The sequence below is a fragment of the Fundulus heteroclitus genome, chromosome 18 (assembly GCF_011125445.2).
Source record: "Fundulus heteroclitus isolate FHET01 chromosome 18, MU-UCD_Fhet_4.1, whole genome shotgun sequence".
Lineage (NCBI taxonomy): Eukaryota > Metazoa > Chordata > Actinopteri > Cyprinodontiformes > Fundulidae > Fundulus > Fundulus heteroclitus.
The window spans coordinates 31,119,704-31,130,786 of record NC_046378.1 but is presented as its reverse complement, the minus strand read 5'-3'; positions in this window follow the sequence as shown (position 1 = coordinate 31,130,786).

Below are 11,083 nucleotides of genomic sequence, written 5' to 3'. Positions count from 1 at the left end.
CTGGATGCCGCTACGTCTGTTTATATCTGCTCATTGCACCCGATGCTGGGGTCATATTTAGGCTCAACAAGGTCCATAAAAATGGTGTATATAACATTATTTTGTCATGATCAAACAGTTTTTGGTCTTTTTTTTTAATAAGCATATAACGTGGCTATATACATTTAATGCAGTGATGGCCAAGTGGTAAACAGTGTGCAGTGTCCTGCAGCCTAAGGTCTCTGAACAGCTAAGAAGACTGTAATGGATTTTTCTCTCTGCTTTAAAGTTTAGCAGAAACACTTTTTTGTAGTTTTTGGCCGGGAGATCTGTGTGCTGTCTCCTGTCCTGTTTGTGTGCCTTTTGCATGGCCAGCATTTTACGCACAACAACAAAGCCTTGGGGAGACTTGCAAGTAACCAGTAGCTTTGATGTCTGATGTTTCAGCTCCACTTTGACATACAGATGTAAATTTGTCTCCCTTTTAGATATAGGTCAAAAGACTCACACTTTTTTGTAACTTTGGGTGAATTTATAGCAATTCGGTTAATACAAACAGCTTGCATTCTGGTTTTGGATAAATTCAATGTCACTGTTCAGTCTAAAGGAGACACATCATCACATTACTGTTATTTTCAAAGAGCTGCTGTGGTCCTCAGTCCATTATTTCTGTTTCATCCTGCATAATGAAAAGTTTCAGTTTAATTACCCATCCTTGATTGCTGAATCGGATTCGTTTTTTTTTATTGCTGTCATTGCTACAGTCATTGCTGATGTCTCAGTGTGTGCTGCAGAAAGTAATGCTAGACTAAACTGATATGGAAACTATGAATCTGAATGCAAGAATACAGCGATACACAGTTGCCATCATTGTCATTTCTCTGGAAAAGAAAGGTGAGGAGCTTGCTGTGTATCATTTCCTGCCTCTCCAGCATCTCCTGTCTGACTGATTTTAATCTGTTCTCTACCAGTAAATCTCCCCCGGGGAGGAGGGCACGCCCGAACCTGCCACAAAAACACACAAGAAGGTGTCTTTTTAATCTTCCATTTCATCAAATCCTGTGGCAATATAACATGTTACAGTGCAGCTTGGAGTTATAAGGCTGCAGAAGGAAACACTTTGAGAAATTACAAGATCATATCACATCGAGCTACACAACACTGACTAGTGCATCCTCAGCTTAGTCAAATCTGCGATGGTGCACAAAGCCTGTTTTGGACTGATAGCTGAAAAGGATCAGTCTACATAACAGTAATGATCCTCATCTGTCACTGCAAGACATCTGATAATATTCAACCCTAATTCTGCCTGCCACTCCACAGGCTGACAGCCAGCTAAAAGTGCTCAAGCATTTGTCTCTGTAAGAACATGCTTTGTCTTTCAGCTCCGTGTGTCCTTTGATCATCTCCTAATTAGGTTTGATAGAAAACGGATCCACCTTTTGTGTTTTTCTCCCAGAATTTGCAGCACAACAACACAGGCAGCATTTCAGAGAGAGACTCAGAGAGAAACAAAGACTCAAATTATACAGGAGGACTTCTCTCCTGCACAGAGAACATTTGTTGGGACAGTAATGCAGAGAAATTAAATCCTATCATTCACAATATATCCAGATATCTCTCACAGCACTCATAATGCTGCCATAACTCATGTGCACATTACATGTAATTCAGCTCAGTAAATGAAATAAAGCGGAACAATTTTGAAGTCTAGCGGCATTTAGTCTTGACCTGTTTGTTGAATGCAACACCACCCTTTGTTAGCACAACCACATTTGCAAACTTAGCAATGATGATTTAGTTTTACTTTATAGACCCAAAGTAGAAGAGTATACCAGACATGACAAGAAAGTTCCATGTCAGCTTTTAATAACAACCCCACCTGGATGAAGAGGTTAACACACTAGAAAACAGAAGTAATAAAAGAGAGGTAATAAAAAATGTCTCTAACCCAATTTACCATGCAACTAAATGAAAAGATTATATGTCAAACTTTATGAATCACCTCCATGTAAATCCACTCATCACATTTCTGGCTCAACTGCTACAAAACTATATGCTGAACAGACAAAGTACACATGAAACAAAAGCTAAGACTTCATAGATTCCAACAGGATGTGTCATAACGCTCTACACTAAAGTATCAGGAAGACTGAAGCCAGAGAACAACAACAACAACAGAAGTCGGTTTGACAAATAACAGTAGTAAATTTTGTCAATCCTTCGCTGTTTTTTTTTTTTTTTTTTTTTTTTACAGAAAAACATACTTTTGTTGGGGGAAAATATTTCTTGTCAGACTGATGTCTTTGTGTTACACTTAAATCATTCAGGACATATGGAACAGACATTTGAAATAAGCATTTGATCTTCCATCGACAGCAGTTTGCATCTCCAACGTAGCAACGGTCTACTGACTCTGAGTGACTGACAGTACTACTAATCTCCCATGCTGCTGAGTACAGCTTCATTCTGTTGGCCCTAATAATTCAAATGAAGGGTCATTCACTCAAATCGATCAATCATTTGCCGAGATATAGGGACGTGTATGCATTAATGGCGAAGTAGCAGTTGTTGAAGTGCTGCGCGTGACGCTGAGAGCTCGCTGGTTTTCTGTCACACATTTAGTTTTTTGCTGCACTGTCAAAAAACTACTAAAAAGTATTGCATTTAATTGTGTTACACACCATTAAATATATACAAATGAAATATATACTCTGGTATATGAGAAAATTGAAATGGCACAGCTGGGGCCCAAATGAGCAGTCTTAAAACATGTACATAGTGAAACCTCTTTATTCCTCTCCTGCTTTTATTTATAAATATAAATATTTGCAAAGATACTGTTAACATACTGAACCATGAGTAGACAGAGGTTTAGCGTTTCATTGGAATAATTCTCAAAGTAATACTCATCCTGAAAGTGTTTAAGGTGACATTAAAACTTTTTAATTTGAGCTGTGTAGCATTTTCTTCAACTTTTTCCCTAGTACAAATATACTGATATTTATCTCTCCTAAAATTTTTAAATAGACCTTGTGCTTGCAGAAACATGCACATTTCATTAGGGGTATGCACATTTCAGGCAAATAACTAAAATTAGTCTGAATGTTGAAATTGTGTGATTTTAACAGTGGTAATAATAATTTACAAAAGTAATAATTACTGCAATATTTTTTCATGCCTAATTGATAACATGCTTATCTGACAAATTTGCAGCAGGAAGGGATTTTTTTTTTTTTTAAATTAAGCATTGTTTTATGGACCAGATGCCTGGTCTACTGTTAGAAGCTTGTCATCTGATCGCACGTTGTCTCGGCTATTAATTTGCTTATCCTCTGACTTTTCCTTTAGCTTCATGAACCAGACAGTTTGTTTTAAATGCCAAGATAACTTGTGATTTAAATGCTAATGAGGTTTGGAGGTGAACATTTGTGTCCTTATGGATGAGCAACGTTTAGTGTTCTTTATCAACATCTGCAAGGTAACGTTTTTTCTGGCTGTGTCTTGCTTTGCATTTATTGCTAATTAGCCAGTCTTAGGGCCATAACAAGCTACCGTTGCTGGTCATTAGTTTCAAGGTAATATGGGGTTTTGTTTACAGTTAGGATGGATTGGGACACGGATTACTGTATCTCACACCCAGCCAATACAGTTCAACAGGCATTAATATTCCTCTTCCATTGCCAATCAAAAGCCTGGGGCTTTTGAGAACCCGGAGCTTTTCAAATTCCGGGTAGCGTTTTCAGACACATTTATCCGGATAATTACTCTTTGGTGGGGCTTTCCTTTCCTGGAGCTTTGGTCCCTAAAGCGACCCAGTACTTTGCTTTAGTTTCCTGGGGCTTATTTAGGGGGTGGGGTTACATGCAGCAAGAAAAACCATCTTGTGTAGAAGTTGTAACCTGAAAGAACTCAGTGACTGTGAGGTGGTAGTGTGTTGCCAGACAATACATGTTTCATTATTTAGGTTTTTGTTTGTTTTATTTTGGACTTTTCCAGACTTTTTAGCCACAATCCAGTCAGCTTAGTCTCCTCAGTCACCAGTCAATTAGCCTAGATCAGCTCCACCTGCTGCCAGTAATTACTTCCAACTTTGGTCACCTGTTTCCCTGTCCACATATATCTCCCGCAGCCAACTCATCCCTGCCAGACCGTCTCTCCTCGTCTTTTGTGATGTGCCCTCCCTCTACCAGTTCCTACGTGCTCAGCCAGCTGGACTCTTCCAATAAAGTTGTCTGTGTCTGCGTGCTACACAAGTCTGCCTGTTTCTCCATGAGTTTTAGCCGCTCACTCTCCCCGTTGGTGGTTCCCCCGTCCACATTGCCTGTTCTGGGGTCCGTTCTTCGTACGTTGCTTAAAACATCCAAGATCAAATGACACATCCAAGATGATTTCATCCGGCTAATCCTGATCCGGCTAATTGGGTTCTTCTAACACACCTGTTGTTTACGATTAGTATGGCTGGATTGAGTTATCTGAGACAACTGTGCGTTCATGCGTTTGTTTAAAAGGGGAAATGTATCGATAGTAGAAACAATGATCAGCAGCGCTACTATTGGCTGTTCCGCATGGCCAAAGAACGCCCACAGTTTTTCTCCCAAGCAGAACACGAGCTTTTAATGGAAGGTTATGCCGAATTTGAGTCATAAATTAAAACACCTAAAAATCTGTTAAACCAGGAGAGAGGGCTGGCAAAAAGCAGCAGAGAAATTAATGCGTAAATACTGTCCATGGTAGATGTTTCTATCACTTTAGAATTTTTGCATTTTAATAATCTCATATTTACTTTGTTCTTTTATGTCAGAGCCTCCACGGGACCCACTAGAACATGGGGACAAGTAAAAGTGAAATACAAGAATATTCTACAAAATGGTGGCCTTTAATTATTATACTTTATTTTAAAAAGCCACTTGTTATGTCAAGAGATCCAAATTTCAGTGTCATTCCTTAGAGACGGGAAGTAAAGGACATGTGCAAACTGGGAATTTTAACAAAAAAAAAAACTTTATCCATAAAAAATTAAAATTTTCCTTTTCCAAGTCATCCACAGTTTACACGGTAAAACTGTATTGCTTCGTGGCTAGATTATCCATCCATAGTTTTTTCTAATACAATATACGGCTCGACAGGAAGCAAGCCTTTCAAAGTAAACTAAACTTCACAATAAAATGGTCCGAACAAATCTTCTTACTGAATATGATAAAAATAAAAAGCTATCGTACAAATAACTTAAATATTTTAGATTTATGCCTCCAACACCACTTTTTCTCTTTAAAAGCCACTGTTAAATGATGTGTTTGTCTGTTTATAACAGCCACCAAGATAATCTCTCTACAATCACACTGTCGCGCTGCGCTAAAGGATCCTGTCTATTGCGCAATACGCGATTAATTCGAAAAACTCTGCAAATTATTCTTGCACCTTCCGCAACAGGCTGCAGTCGTAAAAATGGACATGGCTACGGCAGACTTCCCTATCTCCTCTGCTTATACAGCTGTGATCTAATCTTGTTTACATGAAATAAACCTGCTCTCGAGCAGGCTAAAGATGGCGCACATGTTGCTATGACAACAAGTGCAGGATTTCTTTCGAAGAACCAAACAATCCAAGATCATGCCAAATCGTCAACAATGAAATCCTGCTAACTGAGTTAGCGACGTACGAAGAACGGACCCCTGGACTGTCACTACCTGCATCTTCTGGTCCCCTGCTCATCCCTGCCTGCCTGCACCATCAGCCATTACTCATCTGTCAAGTCTGCTTCTGTTTTCTTGCTTCAGCCGCCACTACTCACCCTCACAATAAACCTTTTAAAAACGTAACTCTGTGTTCAGGTTCAGCAGAATTATTCATTTCAACATGTCGATTTACTGATGGTGAGGAAAATAAGGAGAACAAAGGCAGAGCAGAGGACAAAGTGGTGGAAACTAAAAAATGGAAAAAAGTGGTGCGGCTTTCAGGGAGGAGTTGAGACAGGTAACTGGATAACTGGACAACTACAGCTACATGCTATCAGAGAGACAGGTAGGAGAGTACTTGGTGTGTTTGTTAAGAGGCATTTGAGTTTTAACGAAAAATATGAATACATTTTCTAACTAATGTTGCCTGTTCTTTCCTTATTCTCAGTGCTTACAATATGGCAATGTTTTACTGCTTTCAATTGAATTTGTATTGCATTTAATAATTTGTAGTTCAAAATCTAAAATATTTGCACAGTTCAACACGAAATGGTACAGTACCTAGCTAATCAGAGATTTGTGAAACAAAGGACACCTTAGATTGACACATACATGAAAACTGAGATATAGGCCCATCATATTTGGGATAAATTATTTTACAATGATCACAGATTAACTTAAATAAACTTTGTTATTTCTGTAAGTCAGCAGGTATCTTTACACCAGAAATCAAAAAAATTGCATGCAGTGTTCCCCAAGGGTCTATCCTGGGTCCCCTCCTATTCAATATCTACATGCTCCCTCTAGCTCAGATCATAAGAAACAACAACATCAGCTACCATAACTATGCAGATGACACACAGCTCAACATCATGATGTCACCAGGTGACTATGAATCCATTCAAGTGCTGAGTAAATGCTTAGAAGAAATCAATGGATGGACGTGCCAAAGTTTTCTACAGCTGAATAAAAATAAAACTTAAGTAATAATTTTTGGAACAATGGAGAAGCAATGAAGAGTTACCACACAGCTTTAGCTGCTTCAGGTAACCACAGATCACACACGAAATCTGGGTGTAGTGATGGACTCAGATCTAAACCTTCAAAGGCATCTAAACACAATTTCAAAGTCGGCTTTCACTAAACTGAAGAACATTTCCCTGATTAAAGGACTAATGTCTCAGCAGGATCTCAAAAAAACTAATCAATGCGTTTATCTTTAGTCAAATTGATTACCGCAACGGTTTTTTCACAGGTCTGCCAAAAAAGTTGATTAGGCAGCTGCAGCTGATCCAGAACGTTGCTGCCCGCGTCCTCACTAAGACTAAGAAAGCAGAGCACATCACCCCAGTCCTAAAGTCCTTACACTAATTCCCTGTATATCAGAGAATAGACTTTAAAATTCTTATGTTAGTTTATAAATCACTGCATGGCTTAGGAAGAAAATACATCACAGACTTGTTATCAGTGTGTCAACCTTCCAGACTACCCCACCAGGTATTCTAGCTCCAGTTTACTCCTCATACCCAGAACCAGAACCAGACATGCTGAATCAGCATTTAATTTTTATGCTCCCCTTATTTGGAACAAATTCCCAGAGTACTGTAAAAGTACTGAAACCCCGAGTTCCTTTAAACCAAGGTTAAAAGCCTATTTATTTGGGGTTGCCTTTGAAAGTTAATGTTGACGTTTGCAGCTAAACTTGTCTGATATCTTTACCTGCTGCTACTATTCCATTGCAATGTACTTTCCTTTGTTGTGTTTTATGTTCTGTTCATGTACAGCACTTTGAATTGTCTTGTTACTGAAATGTGCTATACAAATAAACTCGCCTTCCATAACCTTCACTCTTTCGTGAAAGCAAATAATTTGGGATACTTACTTTTCTCATATTGTTTAAATATATTGTGAAAATCAAACTTTTTCTTTCTTTCAGGGTCTGAGAGGCTAACCCAGGGCACATTTTAAAAAATGAACTGCCACTGCTCACAACAGATGCATTGTAACAATTTAAATAAGGAAGAAAATCAGATAGAAAATCACACAGAAAAAAAGCAGCTCTAGAATCACAAAGTCAAATTACCTAGGATATTAAAACAGCAGGGTTTTGATTAAAACAGACCACCAAACAGTAGTAGGAATGGTTATTCATGAGTACAGTGAGATTACTTCATAAAATCTTAGTGAAGCGTGCCTGTTTCTTGTCCTCTTTAAAGACCTCAGGTCTGTTTTAAATATCACACTTGATTAAATTCCCTCTGCAACACTTCGATAAATATTGCTGCACTCTGACTCCATTACTGCTGTATGAATGTACATTAGACTTGCTTTCAATGTGGCCAGAGGGAAAATAAAATAGGCAATCAAAAATAATGCACTAATTATAGTAGTTTAAGTCGTATTAAGGCCAACTGGGCCGTTGATCTGATCTGAGCACATTTATATCACTGGGCATGCTGCTTTTTTTCAAACACTGACAAGGGACAAAACTTTGAGTGCTTATGTGTCTATTAGCAATGTATTTTCTTATTGGCAAAACGCCTGGGCAGAAATGTTACCACTGTCGCAGCCATTGAAGCCACTGACAGTTTAATTACAATGGTTAATATTTCAAACACGCTTGAGGATTTACCATAAATCATGCCTCTCCTTTTATCATGGTTAAACTTCAGGCTTTGACACTGAAAAGAAAAATGTTGCTTCTCAAAATCATTTTAGCCACAACATTTTAGCCAATTGATGCAGTTCATTACCACTTGAGAGCAATATCAATCAGATCTAATCAAATATAAAGAAGTAAAAAAAAGAAAAGTAACTGCTCTCTAAAAAACAGCAACAACCCAATATGAGTTACTTTCTTCACTGGTCAAATACGTATTATTCCACATTTAGTCATGTGACAGCCACAAACTCCAATGCATTTTTTAGATTTTATATGAGAGATCACCATAAAGCCGAGTAAAATTGCAAATTTGAAGGGGAAGAAATACATGGTTGTCATTTTTGACACAAAAATCTGTTTGTTGTGAATTTGTATTGCGTCCCCTGAGCCAACACTTGAGGTACGTCTGTACCACTTTATCCATCTAGAAACTGACATTTTTGTTAATTTTTTTTTGCAAAAAAAAATAAAAGCTAAAGCTGAGTCAGATTGGATGATGAGCATTTAAGAACCTAAATTTTAAAGTCTTGCCATATACTTTCAAACTGATTTAGGGCTGAACTTTGAAAGGACAACCATAACATGTGAATATGATCATAGCTCTGGCCGCATGTTCTTATTGGCTGCTCTATTCTTAATCCTTTTTGCAGTCTCGAACAAGTCCCCTACAATTAGCTAGAACTTTTCAATAGCTCTTACCAGTTTACCTGCTCCTGCTGCAGAAAAAGCATCCCCGAAGCACAATGCTGCCATAGCCGTGTGTCATTCAGGAGAATGTGTGTGTTTAGGACGGTGATTAAAACTAGTTTTCCAATAAAAAAAGTGTTTTGCACGCATTCAGAAAAAATTGTTTTTGTCTTATCTGACAAAATGGTTGCCACTTATTTCCCTTGCCACCCGTGGCTTTCTTTCACCAATGTCTTCTATCTTCCCACTCTTCCATAAAAGTCAGATTTGTAGAATGTACAACTAATAGTTGTCCAGAGGACAGATTCTACCAGCTGAGTTTAGTTTACCATAGGCCTCTTAGCTGCTTCCCTGATTTAAGCTATATCCAGCCTGTCAGTTTTACGTAAATAATCTTGTTAGGTTTGCAGTTGTACCATTTTCTTTCCATTTTCAAATGATGGACTGAATAATGCTCAGTGAGATGTTCAATGATTGGGATAATATTTTGTAATCTAATCCTGCTTTAACTGTCCCTACAACTTCATCCCAAATTTGGTCCACCTGTGGGATGCAAACATACAGGTGGGGTCTATTTACTAATGAGGACCTCTGAAGGCAAATGGATGCACTGGGTATTTAGTAGGGTCAGAGTAAAATGGGATACACAAACACAAATAATGTGTTATACTTGTTTTGACAAACTATATTGAAAAAAGTATGTTTTTTCATTCCACTTCACAGTTTTGTGCTATTTTATATTGGTCTGTCGTATAAACCCTAATACAATACAGAGCACCATGTGGTTGGGATGTCATAAAATGTGAACTGTTCAAAGGATTTGAATGCTTTAATACTGCATTTATAAATATCTGCAATTTGGCAGCCACACAATAGATACAAAATTAGCAATCAAAAGTGAAGCATTTGTAAAACCCATAATTTAGGGTAGAATTAAGAAAATGTTGCTCAAAACTACATAAAAGCAACTGTTTAGTTTGAGCTGCCATGCTGGTTTTAATTGACCAAAAGCTGCACATGCAGAGTAGGAGAGGAACCGCTCATCTTGGCGTTCTCCCTTTCATGCTGCCATCACTGTGATTATGCTCTAATTAGCAAATGTTTAAAGTGTGCAGCCTGGCATGCTTTCAAGAGAAACAGCAGGTTGATAAAAGAACAGCAAAAAATGAAAAATACATACCTATTGCTGATTGGAGTCAGGTCCATGCATCTGAAGTTTTACTGATTTCCTTTTCTTGAATCAGGTTCCTGATTAAGATGCACCTAACAGGCTGTTCTTCGCTCTTCCACTGCAGAGTAGTGTTCCTATTAAATGGCCACAGGTCTCCAGTTCAATGTGATATTATTATTCTTATACCATACATTCATACAAAGTGCTCTCACCTAGTAGCAATTTGTGATTTTACAAAAACAATTTGATTAACTTAAATATTTTAATGGATTTGTTTTTCTTAATATGTTACAGAGACCACCTAAATAATTTTTAAAGCTCACATTGCCATCCAAACAATTAACTGATGTAGTATTGCTACATAAAAATTAAAAGAAAGTACACTTGTGTTGATAAACAGGGCCTGATGCATCATGGAGCTTTCAGCTGAATTTGAAAGAAAAAAAAAAAAGGTTTTTGTGACCATCACTGCTTACGTGAAAAAATTATTAAAATACGGAAATGGTTTTGGGTCAATTTCTTCCACACAGTCCTCTAATAAGTTTCTGCTGAGTGAGACGTTAAAATAAGCTCCCTTACATTTATTATTGCCATTAACTTGCAGAATATCCAGAGGTTTTTTTTCCTCATGTAAAAAAGCCACAGATACAACCCGAGCTCATCCCAAGCTTCCCCTTACCTCTCAAAATAATTACATTTCATGCCGAGATGAATGTGAGCAGGTGGCCATTTTTCTCCGCTTGCTGTGTCTTGGAGATAAATGAGGGGGAAAGTGTGCGAGGAATTCGGACTGGATGCTGTACCGAGGCAAAGGCACAACACAGTCAAATGCTTTTCTTGATGATCACTCGGCGACTGTGAGGAACTGTTTCATCCTAACACACAATTATGAACATGGAAAACTAT